This window comes from Pungitius pungitius, unplaced genomic scaffold (genome assembly GCF_949316345.1).
Source record: "Pungitius pungitius unplaced genomic scaffold, fPunPun2.1 scaffold_40, whole genome shotgun sequence".
Classification (NCBI taxonomy): Eukaryota; Metazoa; Chordata; class Actinopteri; order Perciformes; family Gasterosteidae; genus Pungitius; species Pungitius pungitius.
The window spans coordinates 126956-146099 of record NW_026909868.1 but is presented as its reverse complement, the minus strand read 5'-3'; the positions used below and the strand labels follow the sequence as shown (position 1 = coordinate 146099).

The 19144-nt window shown below is 43.4% G+C and overlaps 38 non-coding genes and 1 pseudogene across 38 annotated transcripts; all 39 read left to right on the top strand.

Moving 5' to 3' along the window:
- Positions 1-153: 153 nt before the first annotated feature.
- On the top strand, positions 154-272 carry LOC134117123 (5S ribosomal RNA). The gene has a single exon (XR_009948686.1). It is a non-coding gene; the product is annotated as a 5S ribosomal RNA (ribosomal RNA).
- A 396-nt stretch (positions 273-668) lies between these two features.
- Positions 669-787, top strand: LOC134117122 (5S ribosomal RNA). Its single transcript, XR_009948685.1, has one exon. It is a non-coding gene; the product is annotated as a 5S ribosomal RNA (ribosomal RNA).
- Positions 788-1126: 339 nt separating this feature from the next.
- Positions 1127-1245, top strand: LOC134117121 (5S ribosomal RNA). Its single transcript, XR_009948684.1, has one exon. It is a non-coding gene; the product is annotated as a 5S ribosomal RNA (ribosomal RNA).
- Positions 1246-1641: 396 nt separating this feature from the next.
- Positions 1642-1760, top strand: LOC134117401 (5S ribosomal RNA; annotated as a pseudogene).
- A 339-nt stretch (positions 1761-2099) lies between these two features.
- Positions 2100-2218, top strand: LOC134117120 (5S ribosomal RNA). The gene has a single exon (XR_009948683.1). It is a non-coding gene; the product is annotated as a 5S ribosomal RNA (ribosomal RNA).
- A 339-nt stretch (positions 2219-2557) lies between these two features.
- Positions 2558-2676, top strand: LOC134117119 (5S ribosomal RNA). The gene has a single exon (XR_009948682.1). It is a non-coding gene; the product is annotated as a 5S ribosomal RNA (ribosomal RNA).
- A 396-nt stretch (positions 2677-3072) lies between these two features.
- On the top strand, positions 3073-3191 carry LOC134117396 (5S ribosomal RNA). The gene has a single exon (XR_009948960.1). It is a non-coding gene; the product is annotated as a 5S ribosomal RNA (ribosomal RNA).
- A 339-nt stretch (positions 3192-3530) lies between these two features.
- On the top strand, positions 3531-3649 carry LOC134117118 (5S ribosomal RNA). The gene has a single exon (XR_009948681.1). It is a non-coding gene; the product is annotated as a 5S ribosomal RNA (ribosomal RNA).
- Positions 3650-4045: 396 nt separating this feature from the next.
- On the top strand, positions 4046-4164 carry LOC134117395 (5S ribosomal RNA). The gene has a single exon (XR_009948959.1). It is a non-coding gene; the product is annotated as a 5S ribosomal RNA (ribosomal RNA).
- A 339-nt stretch (positions 4165-4503) lies between these two features.
- Positions 4504-4622, top strand: LOC134117116 (5S ribosomal RNA). Its single transcript, XR_009948679.1, has one exon. It is a non-coding gene; the product is annotated as a 5S ribosomal RNA (ribosomal RNA).
- Positions 4623-5018: 396 nt separating this feature from the next.
- On the top strand, positions 5019-5137 carry LOC134117115 (5S ribosomal RNA). The gene has a single exon (XR_009948678.1). It is a non-coding gene; the product is annotated as a 5S ribosomal RNA (ribosomal RNA).
- Positions 5138-5533: 396 nt separating this feature from the next.
- LOC134117114 (5S ribosomal RNA) lies at positions 5534-5652 on the top strand. Its single transcript, XR_009948677.1, has one exon. It is a non-coding gene; the product is annotated as a 5S ribosomal RNA (ribosomal RNA).
- Positions 5653-6048: 396 nt separating this feature from the next.
- Positions 6049-6167, top strand: LOC134117354 (5S ribosomal RNA). The gene has a single exon (XR_009948918.1). It is a non-coding gene; the product is annotated as a 5S ribosomal RNA (ribosomal RNA).
- A 339-nt stretch (positions 6168-6506) lies between these two features.
- Positions 6507-6625, top strand: LOC134117113 (5S ribosomal RNA). The gene has a single exon (XR_009948676.1). It is a non-coding gene; the product is annotated as a 5S ribosomal RNA (ribosomal RNA).
- A 396-nt stretch (positions 6626-7021) lies between these two features.
- On the top strand, positions 7022-7140 carry LOC134117112 (5S ribosomal RNA). Its single transcript, XR_009948675.1, has one exon. It is a non-coding gene; the product is annotated as a 5S ribosomal RNA (ribosomal RNA).
- A 396-nt stretch (positions 7141-7536) lies between these two features.
- LOC134117353 (5S ribosomal RNA) lies at positions 7537-7655 on the top strand. Its single transcript, XR_009948917.1, has one exon. It is a non-coding gene; the product is annotated as a 5S ribosomal RNA (ribosomal RNA).
- A 339-nt stretch (positions 7656-7994) lies between these two features.
- LOC134117111 (5S ribosomal RNA) lies at positions 7995-8113 on the top strand. The gene has a single exon (XR_009948674.1). It is a non-coding gene; the product is annotated as a 5S ribosomal RNA (ribosomal RNA).
- Positions 8114-8509: 396 nt separating this feature from the next.
- LOC134117110 (5S ribosomal RNA) lies at positions 8510-8628 on the top strand. Its single transcript, XR_009948673.1, has one exon. It is a non-coding gene; the product is annotated as a 5S ribosomal RNA (ribosomal RNA).
- Positions 8629-9024: 396 nt separating this feature from the next.
- LOC134117109 (5S ribosomal RNA) lies at positions 9025-9143 on the top strand. Its single transcript, XR_009948672.1, has one exon. It is a non-coding gene; the product is annotated as a 5S ribosomal RNA (ribosomal RNA).
- A 396-nt stretch (positions 9144-9539) lies between these two features.
- Positions 9540-9658, top strand: LOC134117352 (5S ribosomal RNA). The gene has a single exon (XR_009948916.1). It is a non-coding gene; the product is annotated as a 5S ribosomal RNA (ribosomal RNA).
- Positions 9659-9997: 339 nt separating this feature from the next.
- Positions 9998-10116, top strand: LOC134117108 (5S ribosomal RNA). The gene has a single exon (XR_009948671.1). It is a non-coding gene; the product is annotated as a 5S ribosomal RNA (ribosomal RNA).
- A 396-nt stretch (positions 10117-10512) lies between these two features.
- Positions 10513-10631, top strand: LOC134117107 (5S ribosomal RNA). Its single transcript, XR_009948670.1, has one exon. It is a non-coding gene; the product is annotated as a 5S ribosomal RNA (ribosomal RNA).
- Positions 10632-11027: 396 nt separating this feature from the next.
- LOC134117105 (5S ribosomal RNA) lies at positions 11028-11146 on the top strand. Its single transcript, XR_009948668.1, has one exon. It is a non-coding gene; the product is annotated as a 5S ribosomal RNA (ribosomal RNA).
- Positions 11147-11542: 396 nt separating this feature from the next.
- Positions 11543-11661, top strand: LOC134117351 (5S ribosomal RNA). The gene has a single exon (XR_009948915.1). It is a non-coding gene; the product is annotated as a 5S ribosomal RNA (ribosomal RNA).
- Positions 11662-12000: 339 nt separating this feature from the next.
- LOC134117104 (5S ribosomal RNA) lies at positions 12001-12119 on the top strand. Its single transcript, XR_009948667.1, has one exon. It is a non-coding gene; the product is annotated as a 5S ribosomal RNA (ribosomal RNA).
- Positions 12120-12515: 396 nt separating this feature from the next.
- On the top strand, positions 12516-12634 carry LOC134117103 (5S ribosomal RNA). Its single transcript, XR_009948666.1, has one exon. It is a non-coding gene; the product is annotated as a 5S ribosomal RNA (ribosomal RNA).
- A 396-nt stretch (positions 12635-13030) lies between these two features.
- Positions 13031-13149, top strand: LOC134117102 (5S ribosomal RNA). Its single transcript, XR_009948665.1, has one exon. It is a non-coding gene; the product is annotated as a 5S ribosomal RNA (ribosomal RNA).
- Positions 13150-13545: 396 nt separating this feature from the next.
- On the top strand, positions 13546-13664 carry LOC134117350 (5S ribosomal RNA). The gene has a single exon (XR_009948914.1). It is a non-coding gene; the product is annotated as a 5S ribosomal RNA (ribosomal RNA).
- Positions 13665-14003: 339 nt separating this feature from the next.
- Positions 14004-14122, top strand: LOC134117101 (5S ribosomal RNA). Its single transcript, XR_009948664.1, has one exon. It is a non-coding gene; the product is annotated as a 5S ribosomal RNA (ribosomal RNA).
- Positions 14123-14518: 396 nt separating this feature from the next.
- On the top strand, positions 14519-14637 carry LOC134117099 (5S ribosomal RNA). Its single transcript, XR_009948662.1, has one exon. It is a non-coding gene; the product is annotated as a 5S ribosomal RNA (ribosomal RNA).
- A 396-nt stretch (positions 14638-15033) lies between these two features.
- LOC134117348 (5S ribosomal RNA) lies at positions 15034-15152 on the top strand. The gene has a single exon (XR_009948912.1). It is a non-coding gene; the product is annotated as a 5S ribosomal RNA (ribosomal RNA).
- Positions 15153-15491: 339 nt separating this feature from the next.
- Positions 15492-15610, top strand: LOC134117276 (5S ribosomal RNA). Its single transcript, XR_009948839.1, has one exon. It is a non-coding gene; the product is annotated as a 5S ribosomal RNA (ribosomal RNA).
- Positions 15611-15949: 339 nt separating this feature from the next.
- On the top strand, positions 15950-16068 carry LOC134117098 (5S ribosomal RNA). Its single transcript, XR_009948661.1, has one exon. It is a non-coding gene; the product is annotated as a 5S ribosomal RNA (ribosomal RNA).
- Positions 16069-16464: 396 nt separating this feature from the next.
- Positions 16465-16583, top strand: LOC134117097 (5S ribosomal RNA). The gene has a single exon (XR_009948660.1). It is a non-coding gene; the product is annotated as a 5S ribosomal RNA (ribosomal RNA).
- Positions 16584-16979: 396 nt separating this feature from the next.
- LOC134117347 (5S ribosomal RNA) lies at positions 16980-17098 on the top strand. The gene has a single exon (XR_009948911.1). It is a non-coding gene; the product is annotated as a 5S ribosomal RNA (ribosomal RNA).
- Positions 17099-17437: 339 nt separating this feature from the next.
- LOC134117275 (5S ribosomal RNA) lies at positions 17438-17556 on the top strand. The gene has a single exon (XR_009948838.1). It is a non-coding gene; the product is annotated as a 5S ribosomal RNA (ribosomal RNA).
- Positions 17557-17895: 339 nt separating this feature from the next.
- On the top strand, positions 17896-18014 carry LOC134117096 (5S ribosomal RNA). Its single transcript, XR_009948659.1, has one exon. It is a non-coding gene; the product is annotated as a 5S ribosomal RNA (ribosomal RNA).
- A 396-nt stretch (positions 18015-18410) lies between these two features.
- LOC134117095 (5S ribosomal RNA) lies at positions 18411-18529 on the top strand. The gene has a single exon (XR_009948658.1). It is a non-coding gene; the product is annotated as a 5S ribosomal RNA (ribosomal RNA).
- A 396-nt stretch (positions 18530-18925) lies between these two features.
- On the top strand, positions 18926-19044 carry LOC134117346 (5S ribosomal RNA). Its single transcript, XR_009948910.1, has one exon. It is a non-coding gene; the product is annotated as a 5S ribosomal RNA (ribosomal RNA).
- Positions 19045-19144: the final 100 nt, after the last annotated feature.

Genomic DNA, 19144 nt, shown 5'->3' with positions numbered 1-19144 from the left:
CCTGGGCGGGTCTTCTCTAGTCCATCCAATTTTCGGCATAGGATGTCACAGCCTGCTTTGCATACCCTTATTTAACCCACACAAAGATGCCAACGGCAGGCGTGACATAATTTTTTGACGCATTATAAAGGATTAGGAAAAAGATAAAAAGCAGCTTACGGCCATACCTCTCTGGTTCCGCCCGATCTCGTCTGATCTCGGAAGCTAAGCAGAGCAGGGCCTGGTTAGTACCTGGATGGAAGACCGCCTGGGAATCCCAGGTGCCGTAAGCTTTTTCACTTCTCTCTGAAAGCCGCCGAGCGCCGCAGATTGTACACCTACAAATTACAAAAAGTACATCACATTGTCGAAGAGATGCATGTTTAGTGTTGTTTTAACGTTGGATATATAAGGAACTTAGACAATATCATCAAAATTGATTCCGTTTCATGGTTGCTAAATTAGTGTTGATCAACATTTAACAATTGGCATACTTTTGTTTGTAATTTAGCCGTTGAAATACAGGTGCTAACCCAACATGTTAGAATTGCCAGTGAAGAAAAGTAAAGTTACCTTCAGGTTTTAGGAACCTCTCTTGCCAATCCTAAGAACTGCTTCAATTTTAGAAAAAGAAACTTTTCTGATTATCTTTGACACGTTCTAAAGGATTAGGAAAAAGATAAAAAGCAGCTTACGGCCATACCTCTCTGGTTCCGCCCGATCTCGTCTGATCTCGGAAGCTAAGCAGAGCAGGGCCTGGTTAGTACCTGGATGGAAGACCGCCTGGGAATCCCAGGTGCCGTAAGCTTTTTCACTTCTCTCTCCGAAAGCCGCCCAGCGCCGCAGATTGTACACCTACACAATTGTAAAAAGTATTTCACATTGTAGAAGAGATGCAATAGGAAGAAGATGAAAGGTGGCTTATGTCCATACCATCGTCAGGCCATTTGAGGTGGCGGGGACTGCAATGGCCATCCACCGATTGGCTGGGACTCCTGGGCGGGTCTTCTCTAGTCCATCCAATTTTCGGCATAGGATGTCACAGCCTTCTTTGCATACCCTTATTTAACCCACACAAAGATGCCAACGGCAGGCGTGACATAATTTTTTGACGCATTATAAAGGATTAGGAAAAAGATAAAAAGCAGCTTACGGCCATACCTCTCTGGTTCCGCCCGATCTCGTCTGATCTCGGAAGCTAAGCAGAGCAGGGCCTGGTTAGTACCTGGATGGAAGACCGCCTGGGAATCCCAGGTGCCGTAAGCTTTTTCACTTCTCTCTGAAAGCCGCCGAGCGCCGCAGATTGTACACCTACAAATTACAAAAAGTACATCACATTGTCGAAGAGATGCATGTTTAGTGTTTTTTTAACGTTGGATATATAAGGAACTTAGACAATATCATCAAAATTGATTCCGTTTCATGGTTGCTAAATTAGTGTTGATCAACATTTAACAATTGGCATACTTTTGTTTGTAATTTAGCCGTTGAAATACAGGTGCTAACCCAACATGTTAGAATTGCCAGTGAAGAAAAGTAAAGTTACCTTCAGGTTTTAGGAACCTCTCTTGCCAATCCTAAGAACTGCTTCAATTTTAGAAAAAGAAACTCTTCTGATTATCTTTGACACGTTTTAAAGGATTAGGAAAAAGATAAAAAGCAGCGTACGGCCATACCTCTCTAGTTCCGCCCGATTTCGTCTGATCTCGGAAGCTAAACAGAGCAGGGCCTGGTTAGTACCTGGATGGAAGACCGCCTGGGAATCCCAGGTGCCGTAAGCTTTTTCACTTCTCTCTCCGAAAGCCGCCCAGCGCCGCAGATTGTACACCCACACAATTGTAAAAAGTATTTCACATTGTAGAAGAGATGCAATAGGAAGAAGATGAAAGGTGGCTTATGTCCATACCATCGTCAGGCCATTTGAGGTGGCGGGGACTGCAATGGCCATCCACCGATTGGCTGGGACTCCTGGGCGGGTCTTCTCTAGTCCATCCAATTTTCGGCATAGGATGTCACAGCCTTCTTTGCATACCCTTATTTAACCCACACAAAGATGCCAACGGCAGGCGTGACATAATTTTTTGACGCATTATAAAGGATTAGGAAAAAGATAAAAAGCAGCTTACGGCCATACCTCTCTGGTTCCGCCCGATCTCGTCTGATCTCGGAAGCTAAGCAGAGCAGGGCCTGGTTAGTACCTGGATGGAAGACCGCCTGGGAATCCCAGGTGCCGTAAGCTTTTTCACTTCTCTCTCCGAAAGCCGCCCAGCGCCGCAGATTGTACACCTACACAATTGTAAAAAGTATTTCACATTGTAGAAGAGATGCAATAGGAAGAAGATGAAAGGTGGCTTACGTCCATACCATCGTCAGGCCATTTGAGGTGGCGGGGACTGCAATGGCCATCCACCGATTGGCTGGGACTCCTGGGCGGGTCTTCTCTAGTCCATCCAATTTTCGGCATAGGATGTCACAGCCTGCTTTGCATACCCTTATTTAACCCACACAAAGATGCCAACGGCAGGCGTGACATAATTTTTTGACGCATTATAAAGGATTAGGAAAAAGATAAAAAGCAGCTTACGGCCATACCTCTCTGGTTCCGCCCGATCTCGTCTGATCTCGGAAGCTAAGCAGAGCAGGGCCTGGTTAGTACCTGGATGGAAGACCGCCTGGGAATCCCAGGTGCCGTAAGCTTTTTCACTTCTCTCTGAAAGCCGCCGAGCGCCGCAGATTGTACACCTACAAATTACAAAAAGTACATCACATTGTCGAAGAGATGCATGTTTAGTGTTGTTTTAACGTTGGATATATAAGGAACTTAGACAATATCATCAAAATTGATTCCGTTTCATGGTTGCTAAATTAGTGTTGATCAACATTTAACAATTGGCATACTTTTGTTTGTAATTTAGCCGTTGAAATACAGGTGCTAACCCAACATGTTAGAATTGCCAGTGAAGAAAAGTAAAGTTACCTTCAGGTTTTAGGAACCTCTCTTGCCAATCCTAAGAACTGCTTCAATTTTAGAAAAAGAAACTCTTCTGATTATCTTTGACACGTTTTAAAGGATTAGGAAAAAGATAAAAAGCAGCGTACGGCCATACCTCTCTGGTTCCGCCCGATTTTGTCTGATCTCGGAAGCTAAGCAGAGCAGGGCCTGGTTAGTACCTGGATGGAAGACCGCCTGGGAATCCCAGGTGCCGTAAGCTTTTTCACTTCTCTCTCCGAAAGCCGCCCAGCGCCGCAGATTGTACACCTACACAATTGTAAAAAGTATTTCACATTGTAGAAGAGATGCAATAGGAAGAAGATGAAAGGTGGCTTACGTCCATACCATCGTCAGGCCATTTGAGGTGGCGGGGACTGCAATGGCCATCCACCGATTGGCTGGGACTCCTGGGCGGGTCTTCTCTAGTCCATCCAATTTTCGGCATAGGATGTCACAGCCTGCTTTGCATACCCTTATTTAACCCACACAAAGATGCCAACGGCAGGCGTGACATAATTTTTTGACGCATTATAAAGGATTAGGAAAAAGATAAAAAGCAGCTTACGGCCATACCTCTCTGGTTCCGCCCGATCTCGTCTGATCTCGGAAGCTAAGCAGAGCAGGGCCTGGTTAGTACCTGGATGGAAGACCGCCTGGGAATCCCAGGTGCCGTAAGCTTTTTCACTTCTCTCTGAAAGCCGCCGAGCGCCGCAGATTGTACACCTACAAATTACAAAAAGTACATCACATTGTCGAAGAGATGCATGTTTAGTGTTGTTTTAACGTTGGATATATAAGGAACTTAGACAATATCATCAAAATTGATTCCGTTTCATGGTTGCTAAATTAGTGTTGATCAACATTTAACAATTGGCATACTTTTGTTTGTAATTTAGCCGTTGAAATACAGGTGCTAACCCAACATGTTAGAATTGCCAGTGAAGAAAAGTAAAGTTACCTTCAGGTTTTAGGAACCTCTCTTGCCAATCCTAAGAACTGCTTCAATTTTAGAAAAAGAAACTCTTCTGATTATCTTTGACACGTTTTAAAGGATTAGGAAAAAGATAAAAAGCAGCGTACGGCCATACCTCTCTGGTTCCGCCCGATTTTGTCTGATCTCGGAAGCTAAGCAGAGCAGGGCCTGGTTAGTACCTGGATGGAAGACCGCCTGGGAATCCCAGGTGCCGTAAGCTTTTTCACTTCTCTCTCCGAAAGCCGCCCAGCGCCGCAGATTGTACACCTACACAATTGTAAAAAGTATTTCACATTGTAGAAGAGATGCAATAGGAAGAAGATGAAAGGTGGCTTACGTCCATACCATCGTCAGGCCATTTGAGGTGGCGGGGACTGCAATGGCCATCCACCGATTGGCTGGGACTCCTGGGCGGGTCTTCTCTAGTCCATCCAATTTTCGGCATAGGATATCACAGCCTTCTTTGCATACCCTTATTTAACCCACACAAAGATGCCAACGGCAGGCGTGACATAATTTTTTGACGCATTATAAAGGATTAGGAAAAAGATAAAAAGCAGCTTACGGCCATACCTCTCTGGTTCCGCCCGATCTCGTCTGATCTCGGAAGCTAAGCAGAGCAGGGCCTGGTTAGTACCTGGATGGAAGACCGCCTGGGAATCCCAGGTGCCGTAAGCTTTTTCACTTCTCTCTGAAAGCCGCCGAGCGCCGCAGATTGTACACCTACAAATTACAAAAAGTATATCACGTTGTCGAAGAGATGCATGTTTAGTGTTGTTTTAACGTTGGATTTATAAGGAACTTAGACAATATCATCAAAATTGATTCCGTTTCATGGTTGCTAAATTAGTGTTGATCAACATTTAACAATTGGCATACTTTTGTTTGTAATTTAGCCGTTGAAATACAGGTGCTAACCCAACATGTTAGAATTGCCAGTGAAGAAAAGTAAAGTTACCTTCAGGTTTTAGGAACCTCTCTTGCCAATCCTAAGAACTGCTTCAATTTTAGAAAAAGAAACTCTTCTGATTATCTTTGACACGTTTTAAAGGATTAGGAAAAAGATAAAAAGCAGCTTACGGCCATACCTCTCTGGTTCCGCCCGATCTCGTCTGATCTCGGAAGCTAAGCAGAGCAGGGCCTGGTTAGTACCTGGATGGAAGACCGCCTGGGAATCCCAGGTGCCGTAAGCTTTTTCACTTCTCTCTGAAAGCCGCCGAGCGCCGCAGATTGTACACCTACAAATTACAAAAAGTACATCACATTGTCGAAGAGATGCATGTTTAGTGTTGTTTTAACGTTGGATATATAAGGAACTTAGACAATATCATCAAAATTGATTCCGTTTCATGGTTGCTAAATTAGTGTTGATCAACATTTAACAATTGGCATACTTTTGTTTGTAATTTAGCCGTTGAAATACAGGTGCTAACCCAACATGTTAGAATTGCCAGTGAAGAAAAGTAAAGTTACCTTCAGGTTTTAGGAACCTCTCTTGCCAATCCTAAGAACTGCTTCAATTTTAGAAAAAGAAACTCTTCTGATTATCTTTGACACGTTTTAAAGGATTAGGAAAAAGATAAAAAGCAGCTTACGGCCATACCTCTCTGGTTCCGCCCGATCTCGTCTGATCTCGGAAGCTAAGCAGAGCAGGGCCTGGTTAGTACCTGGATGGAAGACCGCCTGGGAATCCCAGGTGCCGTAAGCTTTTTCACTTCTCTCTGAAAGCCGCCGAGCGCCGCAGATTGTACACCTACAAATTACAAAAAGTACATCACATTGTCGAAGAGATGCATGTTTAGTGTTGTTTTAACGTTGGATATATAAGGAACTTAGACAATATCATCAAAATTGATTCCGTTTCATGGTTGCTAAATTAGTGTTGATCAACATTTAACAATTGGCATACTTTTGTTTGTAATTTAGCCGTTGAAATACAGGTGCTAACCCAACATGTTAGAATTGCCAGTGAAGAAAAGTAAAGTTACCTTCAGGTTTTAGGAACCTCTCTTGCCAATCCTAAGAACTGCTTCAATTTTAGAAAAAGAAACTCTTCTGATTATCTTTGACACGTTTTAAAGGATTAGGAAAAAGATAAAAAGCAGCGTACGGCCATACCTCTCTAGTTCCGCCCGATTTCGTCTGATCTCGGAAGCTAAGCAGAGCAGGGCCTGGTTAGTACCTGGATGGAAGACCGCCTGGGAATCCCAGGTGCCGTAAGCTTTTTCACTTCTCTCTCCGAAAGCCGCCCAGCGCCGCAGATTGTACACCCACACAATTGTAAAAAGTATTTCACATTGTAGAAGAGATGCAATAGGAAGAAGATGAAAGGTGGCTTACGTCCATACCATCGTCAGGCCATTTGAGGTGGCGGGGACTGCAATGGCCATCCACCGATTGGCTGGGACTCCTGGGGGGGTCTTCTCTAGTCCATCCAATTTTCGGCATAGGATGTCACAGCCTTCTTTGCATACCCTTATTTAACCCACACAAAGATGCCAACGGCAGGCGTGACATAATTTTTTGACGCATTATAAAGGATTAGGAAAAAGATAAAAAGCAGCTTACGGCCATACCTCTCTGGTTCCGCCCGATCTCGTCTGATCTCGGAAGCTAAGCAGAGCAGGGCCTGGTTAGTACCTGGATGGAAGACCGCCTGGGAATCCCAGGTGCCGTAAGCTTTTTCACTTCTCTCTGAAAGCCGCCGAGCGCCGCAGATTGTACACCTACAAATTACAAAAAGTATATCACGTTGTCGAAGAGATGCATGTTTAGTGTTGTTTTAACGTTGGATATATAAGGAACTTAGACAATATCATCAAAATTGATTCCGTTTCATGGTTGCTAAATTAGTGTTGATCAACATTTAACAATTGGCATACTTTTGTTTGTAATTTAGCCGTTGAAATACAGGTGCTAACCCAACATGTTAGAATTGCCAGTGAAGAAAAGTAAAGTTACCTTCAGGTTTTAGGAACCTCTCTTGCCAATCCTAAGAACTGCTTCAATTTTAGAAAAAGAAACTCTTCTGATTATCTTTGACACGTTTTAAAGGATTAGGAAAAAGATAAAAAGCAGCTTACGGCCATACCTCTCTGGTTCCGCCCGATCTCGTCTGATCTCGGAAGCTAAGCAGAGCAGGGCCTGGTTAGTACCTGGATGGAAGACCGCCTGGGAATCCCAGGTGCCGTAAGCTTTTTCACTTCTCTCTGAAAGCCGCCGAGCGCCGCAGATTGTACACCTACAAATTACAAAAAGTACATCACATTGTCGAAGAGATGCATGTTTAGTGTTGTTTTAACGTTGGATATATAAGGAACTTAGACAATATCATCAAAATTGATTCCGTTTCATGGTTGCTAAATTAGTGTTGATCAACATTTAACAATTGGCATACTTTTGTTTGTAATTTAGCCGTTGAAATACAGGTGCTAACCCAACATGTTAGAATTGCCAGTGAAGAAAAGTAAAGTTACCTTCAGGTTTTAGGAACCTCTCTTGCCAATCCTAAGAACTGCTTCAATTTTAGAAAAAGAAACTCTTCTGATTATCTTTGACACGTTTTAAAGGATTAGGAAAAAGATAAAAAGCAGCGTACGGCCATACCTCTCTAGTTCCGCCCGATTTCGTCTGATCTCGGAAGCTAAGCAGAGCAGGGCCTGGTTAGTACCTGGATGGAAGACCGCCTGGGAATCCCAGGTGCCGTAAGCTTTTTCACTTCTCTCTCCGAAAGCCGCCCAGCGCCGCAGATTGTACACCCACACAATTGTAAAAAGTATTTCACATTGTAGAAGAGATGCAATAGGAAGAAGATGAAAGGTGGCTTACGTCCATACCATCGTCAGGCCATTTGAGGTGGCGGGGACTGCAATGGCCATCCACCGATTGGCTGGGACTCCTGGGCGGGTCTTCTCTAGTCCATCCAATTTTCGGCATAGGATGTCACAGCCTTCTTTGCATACCCTTATTTAACCCACACAAAGATGCCAACGGCAGGCGTGACATAATTTTTTGACGCATTATAAAGGATTAGGAAAAAGATAAAAAGCAGCTTACGGCCATACCTCTCTGGTTCCGCCCGATCTCGTCTGATCTCGGAAGCTAAGCAGAGCAGGGCCTGGTTAGTACCTGGATGGAAGACCGCCTGGGAATCCCAGGTGCCGTAAGCTTTTTCACTTCTCTCTGAAAGCCGCCGAGCGCCGCAGATTGTACACCTACAAATTACAAAAAGTATATCACGTTGTCGAAGAGATGCATGTTTAGTGTTGTTTTAACGTTGGATATATAAGGAACTTAGACAATATCATCAAAATTGATTCCGTTTCATGGTTGCTAAATTAGTGTTGATCAACATTTAACAATTGGCATACTTTTGTTTGTAATTTAGCCGTTGAAATACAGGTGCTAACCCAACATGTTAGAATTGCCAGTGAAGAAAAGTAAAGTTACCTTCAGGTTTTAGGAACCTCTCTTGCCAATCCTAAGAACTGCTTCAATTTTAGAAAAAGAAACTCTTCTGATTATCTTTGACACGTTTTAAAGGATTAGGAAAAAGATAAAAAGCAGCTTACGGCCATACCTCTCTGGTTCCGCCCGATCTCGTCTGATCTCGGAAGCTAAGCAGAGCAGGGCCTGGTTAGTACCTGGATGGAAGACCGCCTGGGAATCCCAGGTGCCGTAAGCTTTTTCACTTCTCTCTGAAAGCCGCCGAGCGCCGCAGATTGTACACCTACAAATTACAAAAAGTATATCACGTTGTCGAAGAGATGCATGTTTAGTGTTGTTTTAACGTTGGATATATAAGGAACTTAGACAATATCATCAAAATTGATTCCGTTTCATGGTTGCTAAATTAGTGTTGATCAACATTTAACAATTGGCATACTTTTGTTTGTAATTTAGCCGTTGAAATACAGGTGCTAACCCAACATGTTAGAATTGCCAGTGAAGAAAAGTAAAGTTACCTTCAGGTTTTAGGAACCTCTCTTGCCAATCCTAAGAACTGCTTCAATTTTAGAAAAAGAAACTCTTCTGATTATCTTTGACACGTTTTAAAGGATTAGGAAAAAGATAAAAAGCAGCTTACGGCCATACCTCTCTGGTTCCGCCCGATCTCGTCTGATCTCGGAAGCTAAGCAGAGCAGGGCCTGGTTAGTACCTGGATGGAAGACCGCCTGGGAATCCCAGGTGCCGTAAGCTTTTTCACTTCTCTCTGAAAGCCGCCGAGCGCCGCAGATTGTACACCTACCAATTACAAAAAGTACATCACATTGTCGAAGAGATGCATGTTTAGTGTTGTTTTAACGTTGGATATATAAGGAACTTAGACAATATCATCAAAATTGATTCCGTTTCATGGTTGCTAAATTAGTGTTGATCAACATTTAACAATTGGCATACTTTTGTTTGTAATTTAGCCGTTGAAATACAGGTGCTAACCCAACATGTTAGAATTGCCAGTGAAGAAAAGTAAAGTTACCTTCAGGTTTTAGGAACCTCTCTTGCCAATCCTAAGAACTGCTTCAATTTTAGAAAAAGAAACTCTTCTGATTATCTTTGACACGTTTTAAAGGATTAGGAAAAAGATAAAAAGCAGCGTACGGCCATACCTCTCTAGTTCCGCCCGATTTCGTCTGATCTCGGAAGCTAAGCAGAGCAGGGCCTGGTTAGTACCTGGATGGAAGACCGCCTGGGAATCCCAGGTGCCGTAAGCTTTTTCACTTCTCTCTCCGAAAGCCGCCCAGCGCCGCAGATTGTACACCCACACAATTGTAAAAAGTATTTCACATTGTAGAAGAGATGCAATAGGAAGAAGATGAAAGGTGGCTTACGTCCATACCATCGTCAGGCCATTTGAGGTGGCGGGGACTGCAATGGCCATCCACCGATTGGCTGGGACTCCTGGGCGGGTCTTCTCTAGTCCATCCAATTTTCGGCATAGGATGTCACAGCCTTCTTTGCATACCCTTATTTAACCCACACAAAGATGCCAACGGCAGGCGTGACATAATTTTTTGACGCATTATAAAGGATTAGGAAAAAGATAAAAAGCAGCTTACGGCCATACCTCTCTGGTTCCGCCCGATCTCGTCTGATCTCGGAAGCTAAGCAGAGCAGGGCCTGGTTAGTACCTGGATGGAAGACCGCCTGGGAATCCCAGGTGCCGTAAGCTTTTTCACTTCTCTCTGAAAGCCGCCGAGCGCCGCAGATTGTACACCTACAAATTACAAAAAGTATATCACGTTGTCGAAGAGATGCATGTTTAGTGTTGTTTTAACGTTGGATATATAAGGAACTTAGACAATATCATCAAAATTGATTCCGTTTCATGGTTGCTAAATTAGTGTTGATCAACATTTAACAATTGGCATACTTTTGTTTGTAATTTAGCCGTTGAAATACAGGTGCTAACCCAACATGTTAGAATTGCCAGTGAAGAAAAGTAAAGTTACCTTCAGGTTTTAGGAACCTCTCTTGCCAATCCTAAGAACTGCTTCAATTTTAGAAAAAGAAACTCTTCTGATTATCTTTGACACGTTTTAAAGGATTAGGAAAAAGATAAAAAGCAGCTTACGGCCATACCTCTCTGGTTCCGCCCGATCTCGTCTGATCTCGGAAGCTAAGCAGAGCAGGGCCTGGTTAGTACCTGGATGGAAGACCGCCTGGGAATCCCAGGTGCCGTAAGCTTTTTCACTTCTCTCTGAAAGCCGCCGAGCGCCGCAGATTGTACACCTACAAATTACAAAAAGTATATCACGTTGTCGAAGAGATGCATGTTTAGTGTTGTTTTAACGTTGGATATATAAGGAACTTAGACAATATCATCAAAATTGATTCCGTTTCATGGTTGCTAAATTAGTGTTGATCAACATTTAACAATTGGCATACTTTTGTTTGTAATTTAGCCGTTGAAATACAGGTGCTAACCCAACATGTTAGAATTGCCAGTGAAGAAAAGTAAAGTTACCTTCAGGTTTTAGGAACCTCTCTTGCCAATCCTAAGAACTGCTTCAATTTTAGAAAAAGAAACTCTTCTGATTATCTTTGACACGTTTTAAAGGATTAGGAAAAAGATAAAAAGCAGCTTACGGCCATACCTCTCTGGTTCCGCCCGATCTCGTCTGATCTCGGAAGCTAAGCAGAGCAGGGCCTGGTTAGTACCTGGATGGAAGACCGCCTGGGAATCCCAGGTGCCGTAAGCTTTTTCACTTCTCTCTGAAAGCCGCCGAGCGCCGCAGATTGTACACCTACCAATTACAAAAAGTACATCACATTGTCGAAGAGATGCATGTTTAGTGTTGTTTTAACGTTGGATATATAAGGAACTTAGACAATATCATCAAAATTGATTCCGTTTCATGGTTGCTAAATTAGTGTTGATCAACATTTAACAATTGGCATACTTTTGTTTGTAATTTAGCCGTTGAAATACAGGTGCTAACCCAACATGTTAGAATTGCCAGTGAAGAAAAGTAAAGTTACCTTCAGGTTTTAGGAACCTCTCTTGCCAATCCTAAGAACTGCTTCAATTTTAGAAAAAGAAACTCTTCTGATTATCTTTGACACGTTTTAAAGGATTAGGAAAAAGATAAAAAGCAGCGTACGGCCATACCTCTCTAGTTCCGCCCGATTTCGTCTGATCTCGGAAGCTAAGCAGAGCAGGGCCTGGTTAGTACCTGGATGGAAGACCGCCTGGGAATCCCAGGTGCCGTAAGCTTTTTCACTTCTCTCTCCGAAAGCCGCCCAGCGCCGCAGATTGTACACCCACACAATTGTAAAAAGTATTTCACATTGTAGAAGAGATGCAATAGGAAGAAGATGAAAGGTGGCTTACGTCCATACCATCGTCAGGCCATTTGAGGTGGCGGGGACTGCAATGGCCATCCACCGATTGGCTGGGACTCCTGGGCGGGTCTTCTCTAGTCCATCCAATTTTCGGCATAGGATGTCACAGCCTTCTTTGCATACCCTTATTTAACCCACACAAAGATGCCAACGGCAGGCGTGACATAATTTTTTGACGCATTATAAAGGATTAGGAAAAAGATAAAAAGCAGCTTACGGCCATACCTCTCTGGTTCCGCCCGATCTCGTCTGATCTCGGAAGCTAAGCAGAGCAGGGCCTGGTTAGTACCTGGATGGAAGACCGCCTGGGAATCCCAGGTGCCGTAAGCTTTTTCACTTCTCTCTGAAAGCCGCCGAGCGCCGCAGATTGTACACCTACAAATTACAAAAAGTATATCACGTTGTCGAAGAGATGCATGTTTAGTGTTGTTTTAACGTTGGATATATAAGGAACTTAGACAATATCATCAAAATTGATTCCGTTTCATGGTTGCTAAATTAGTGTTGATCAACATTTAACAATTGGCATACTTTTGTTTGTAATTTAGCCGTTGAAATACAGGTGCTAACCCAACATGTTAGAATTGCCAGTGAAGAAAAGTAAAGTTACCTTCAGGTTTTAGGAACCTCTCTTGCCAATCCTAAGAACTGCTTCAATTTTAGAAAAAGAAACTCTTCTGATTATCTTTGACACGTTTTAAAGGATTAGGAAAAAGATAAAAAGCAGCTTACGGCCATACCTCTCTGGTTCCGCCCGATCTCGTCTGATCTCGGAAGCTAAGCAGAGCAGGGCCTGGTTAGTACCTGGATGGAAGACCGCCTGGGAATCCCAGGTGCCGTAAGCTTTTTCACTTCTCTCTGAAAGCCGCCGAGCGCCGCAGATTGTACACCTACAAATTACAAAAAGTATATCACGTTGTCGAAGAGATGCATGTTTAGTGTTGTTTTAACGTTGGATATATAAGGAACTTAGACAATATCATCAAAATTGATTCCGTTTCATGGTTGCTAAATTAGTGTTGATCAACATTTAACAATTGGCATACTTTTGTTTGTAATTTAGCCGTTGAAATACAGGTGCTAACCCAACATGTTAGAATTGCCAGTGAAGAAAAGTAAAGTTACCTTCAGGTTTTAGGAACCTCTCTTGCCAATCCTAAGAACTGCTTCAATTTTAGAAAAAGAAACTCTTCTGATTATCTTTGACACGTTTTAAAGGATTAGGAAAAAGATAAAAAGCAGCTTACGGCCATACCTCTCTGGTTCCGCCCGATCTCGTCTGATCTCGGAAGCTAAGCAGAGCAGGGCCTGGTTAGTACCTGGATGGAAGACCGCCTGGGAATCCCAGGTGCCGTAAGCTTTTTCACTTCTCTCTGAAAGCCGCCGAGCGCCGCAGATTGTACACCTACAAATTACAAAAAGTATATCACGTTGTCGAAGAGATGCATGTTTAGTGTTGTTTTAACGTTGGATATATAAGGAACTTAGACAATATCATCAAAATTGATTCCGTTTCATGGTTGCTAAATTAGTGTTGATCAACATTTAACAATTGGCATACTTTTGTTTGTAATTTAGCCGTTGAAATACAGGTGCTAACCCAACATGTTAGAATTGCCAGTGAAGAAAAGTAAAGTTACCTTCAGGTTTTAGGAACCTCTCTTGCCAATCCTAAGAACTGCTTCAATTTTAGAAAAAGAAACTCTTCTGATTATCTTTGACACGTTTTAAAGGATTAGGAAAAAGATAAAAAGCAGCGTACGGCCATACCTCTCTAGTTCCGCCCGATTTCGTCTGATCTCGGAAGCTAAGCAGAGCAGGGCCTGGTTAGTACCTGGATGGAAGACCGCCTGGGAATCCCAGGTGCCGTAAGCTTTTTCACTTCTCTCTCCGAAAGCCGCCCAGCGCCGCAGATTGTACACCCACACAATTGTAAAAAGTATTTCACATTGTAGAAGAGATGCAATAGGAAGAAGATGAAAGGTGGCTTACGTCCATACCATCGTCAGGCCATTTGAGGTGGCGGGGACTGCAATGGCCATCCACCGATTGGCTGGGACTCCTGGGCGGGTCTTCTCTAGTCCATCCAATTTTCGGCATAGGATGTCACAGCCTTCTTTGCATACCCTTATTTAACCCACACAAAGATGCCAACGGCAGGCGTGACATAATTTTTTGACGCATTATAAAGGATTAGGAAAAAGATAAAAAGCAGCTTACGGCCATACCTCTCTGGTTCCGCCCGATCTCGTCTGATCTCGGAAGCTAAGCAGAGCAGGGCCTGGTTAGTACCTGGATGGAAGACCGCCTGGGAATCCCAGGTGCCGTAAGCTTTTTCACTTCTCTCTGAAAGCCGCCGAGCGCCGCAGATTGTACACCTACAAATTACAAAAAGTATATCACGTTGTCGAAGAGATGCATGTTTAGTGTTGTTTTAACGTTGGATATATAAGGAACTTAGACAATATCATCAAAATTGATTCCGTTTCATGGTTGCTAAATTAGTGTTGATCAACATTTAACAATTGGCATACTTTTGTTTGTAATTTAGCCGTTGAAATACAGGTGCTAACCCAACATGTTAGAATTGCCAGTGAAGAAAAGTAAAGTTACCTTCAGGTTTTAGGAACCTCTCTTGCCAATCCTAAGAACTGCTTCAATTTTAGAAAAAGAAACTCTTCTGATTATCTTTGACACGTTTTAAAGGATTAGGAAAAAGATAAAAAGCAGCTTACGGCCATACCTCTCTGGTTCCGCCCGATCTCGTCTGATCTCGGAAGCTAAGCAGAGCAGGGCCTGGTTAGTACCTGGATGGAAGACCGCCTGGGAATCCCAGGTGCCGTAAGCTTTTTCACTTCTCTCTGAAAGCCGCCGAGCGCCGCAGATTGTACACCTACAAATTACAAAAAGTACATCACATTGTCGAAGAGATGCATGTTTAGTGTTGTTTTAACGTTGGATATATAAGGAACTTAGACAATATCATCAAAATTGATTCCGTTTCATGGTTGCTAAATTAGTGTTGATCAACATTTAACAATTGGCATACTTTTGTTTGTAATTTAGCCGTTGAAATACAGGTGCTAACCCAACATGTTAGAATTGCCAGTGAAGAAAAGTAAAGTTACCTTCAGGTTTTAGGAACCTCTCTTGCCAATCCTAAGAACTGCTTCAATTTTAGAAAAAGAAACTCTTCTGATTATCTTTGACACGTTTTAAAGGATTAGGAAAAAGATAAAAAGCAGCGTACGGCCATACCTCTCTAGTTCCGCCCGATTTCGTCTGATCTCGGAAGCTAAGCAGAGCAGGGCCTGGTTAGTACCTGGATGGAAGACCGCCTGGGAATCCCAGGTGCCGTAAGCTTTTTCACTTCTCTCTCCGAAAGCCGCCCAGCGCCGCAGATTGTACACCCACACAATTGTAAAAAGTATTTCACATTGTAGAAGAGATGCAATAGGAAGAAGATGAAAGGTGGCTTATGTCCATACCATCGTCAGGCCATTTGAGGTGGCGGGGACTGCAATGGCCATCCACCGATTGGCTGGGACTCCTGGGCGGGTCTTCTCTAGTCCATCCAATTTTCGGCATAGGATGTCACAGCCTTCTTTGCATACCCTTATTTAACCCACACAAAGATGCCAACGGCAGGCGTGACATAATTTTTTGACGCATTATAAAGGATTAGGAAAAAGATAAAAAGCAGCTTACGGCCATACCTCTCTGGTTCCGCCCGATCTCGTCTGATCTCGGAAGCTAAGCAGAGCAGGGCCTGGTTAGTACCTGGATGGAAGACTGCCTGGGAATCCCAGGTGCCGTAAGCTTTTTCACTTCTCTCTCCGAAAGCCGCCCAGCGCCGCAGATTGTACACCTACACAATTGTAAAAAGTATTTCACATTGTAGAAGAGATGCAATAGGAAGAAGATGAAAGGTGGCTTACGTCCATACCATCGTCAGGCCATTTGAGGTGGCGGGGACTGCAATGGCCATCCACCGATTGGCTGGGACTCCTGGGCGGGTCTTCTCTAGTCCATCCAATTTTCGGCATAGGATGTCACAGCCTGCTTTGCATACCCTTATTTAACCCACACAAAGATGCCAACGGCAGGCGTGACATAATTTTTTGACGCATTATAAAGGATTAGGAAAAAGATAAAAAGCAGCTTACGGCCATACCTCTCTGGTTCCGCCCGATCTCGTCTGATCTCGGAAGCTAAGCAGAGCAGGGCCTGGTTAGTACCTGGATGGAAGACCGCCTGGGAATCCCAGGTGCCGTAAGCTTTTTCACTTCTCTCTGAAAGCCGCCGAGCGCCGCAGATTGTACACCTACAAATTACAAAAAGTATATCACGTTGTCGAAGAGATGCATGTTTAGTGTTGTTTTAACGTTGGATTTATAAGGAACTTAGACAATATCATCAAAATTGATTCCGTTTCATGGTTGCTAAATTAGTGTTGATCAACATTTAACAATTGGCATACTTTTGTTTGTAATTTAGCCGTTGAAATACAGGTGCTAACCCAACATGTTAGAATTGCCAGTGAAGAAAAGTAAAGTTACCTTCAGGTTTTAGGAACCTCTCTTGCCAATCCTAAGAACTGCTTCAATTTTAGAAAAAGAAACTCTTCTGATTATCTTTGACACGTTTTAAAGGATTAGGAAAAAGATAAAAAGCAGCTTACGGCCATACCTCTCTGGTTCCGCCCGATCTCGTCTGATCTCGGAAGCTAAGCAGAGCAGGGCCTGGTTAGTACCTGGATGGAAGACCGCCTGGGAATCCCAGGTGCCGTAAGCTTTTTCACTTCTCTCTGAAAGCCGCCGAGCGCCGCAGATTGTACACCTACAAATTACAAAAAGTACATCACATTGTCGAAGAGATGCATGTTTAGTGTTGTTTTAACGTTGGATATATAAGGAACTTAGACAATATCATCAAAATTGATTCCGTTTCATGGTTGCTAAATTAGTGTTGATCAACATTTAACAATTGGCATACTTTTGTTTGTAATTTAGCCGTTGAAATACAGGTGCTAACCCAACATGTTAGAATTGCCAGTGAAGAAAAGTAAAGTTACCTTCAGGTTTTAGGAACCTCTCTTGCCAATCCTAAGAACTGCTTCAATTTTAGAAAAAGAAACTCTTCTGATTATCTTTGACACGTTTTAAAGGATTAGGAAAAAGATAAAAAGCAGCGTACGGCCATACCTCTCTAGTTCCGCCCGATTTCGTCTGATCTCGGAAGCTAAGCAGAGCAGGGCCTGGTTAGTACCTGGATGGAAGACCGCCTGGGAATCCCAGGTGCCGTAAGCTTTTTCACTTCTCTCTCCGAAAGCCGCCCAGCGCCGCAGATTGTACACCTACACAATTGTAAAAAGTATTTCACATTGTAGAAGAGATGCAATAGGAAGAAGATGAAAGGTGGCTTATGTCCATACCATCGTCAGGCCATTTGAGGTGGCGGGGACTGCAATGGCCATCCACCGATTGGCTGGGACTCCTGGGCGGGTCTTCTCTAGTCCATCCAATTTTCGGCATAGGATGTCACAGCCTTCTTTGCATACCCTTATTTAACCCACACAAAGATGCCAACGGCAGGCGTGACATAATTTTTTGACGCATTATAAAGGATTAGGAAAAAGATAAAAAGCAGCTTACGGCCATACCTCTCTGGTTCCGCCCGATCTCGTCTGATCTCGGAAGCTAAGCAGAGCAGGGCCTGGTTAGTACCTGGATGGAAGACTGCCTGGGAATCCCAGGTGCCGTAAGCTTTTTCACTTCTCTCTCCGAAAGCCGCCCAGCGCCGCAGATTGTACACCTACACAATTGTAAAAAGTATTTCACATTGTAGAAGAGATGCAATAGGAAGAAGATGAAAGGTGGCTTACGTCCATACCATCGTCAGGCCATTTGAGGTGGCGGGGACTGCAATGGCCATCCACCGATTGGCTGGGACTCCTGGGCGGGTCTTCTCTAGTCCATCCAATTTTCGGCATAGGATGTCACAGCCTGCTTTGCATACCCTTATTTAACCCACACAAAGATGCCAACGGCAGGCGTGACATAATTTTTTGACGCATTATAAAGGATTAGGAAAAAGATAAAAAGCAGCTTACGGCCATACCTCTCTGGTTCCGCCCGATCTCGTCTGATCTCGGAAGCTAAGCAGAGCAGGGCCTGGTTAGTACCTGGATGGAAGACCGCCTGGGAATCCCAGGTGCCGTAAGCTTTTTCACTTCTCTCTGAAAGCCGCCGAGCGCCGCAGATTGTACACCTACAAATTACAAAAAGTATATCACGTTGTCGAAGAGATGCATGTTTAGTGTTGTTTTAACGTTGGATTTATAAGGAACTTAGACAATATCATCAAAATTGATTCCGTTTCATGGTTGCTAAATTAGTGTTGATCAACATTTAACAATTGGCATACTTTTGTTTGTAATTTAGCCGTTGAAATACAGGTGCTAACCCAACATGTTAGAATTGCCAGTGAAGAAAAGTAAAGTTACCTTCAGGTTTTAGGAACCTCTCTTGCCAATCCTAAGAACTGCTTCAATTTTAGAAAAAGAAACTCTTCTGATTATCTTTGACACGTTTTAAAGGATTAGGAAAAAGATAAAAAGCAGCTTACGGCCATACCTCTCTGGTTCCGCCCGATCTCGTCTGATCTCGGAAGCTAAGCAGAGCAGGGCCTGGTTAGTACCTGGATGGAAGACCGCCTGGGAATCCCAGGTGCCGTAAGCTTTTTCACTTCTCTCTGAAAGCCGCCGAGCGCCGCAGATTGTACACCTACAAATTACAAAAAGTACATCACATTGTCGAAGAGATGCATGTTTAGTGTTGTTTTAACGTTGGATATATAAGGAACTTAGACAATATCATCAAAATTGATTCCGTTTCATGGTTGCTAAATTAGTGTTGATCAACATTTAACAATTGGCATACTTTTGTTTGTAATTTAGCCGTTGAAATACAGGTGCTAACCCAACATGTTAGAATTGCCAGTGAAGAAAAGTAAAGTTACCTTCAGGTTTTAGGAACCTCTCTTGCCAATCCTAAGAACTGCTTCAATTTTAGAAAAAGAAACTCTTCTGATTATCTTTGACACGTTTTAAAGGATTAGGAAAAAGATAAAAAGCAGCGTACGGCCATACCTCTCTAGTTCCGCCCGATTTCGTCTGATCTCGGAAGCTAAGCAGAGCAGGGCCTGGTTAGTACCTGGATGGAAGACCGCCTGGGAATCCCAGGTGCCGTAAGCTTTTTCACTTCTCTCTCCGAAAGCCGCCCAGCGCCGCAGATTGTACACCTACACAATTGTAAAAAGTATTTCACATTGTAGAAGAGATGCAATAGGAAGAA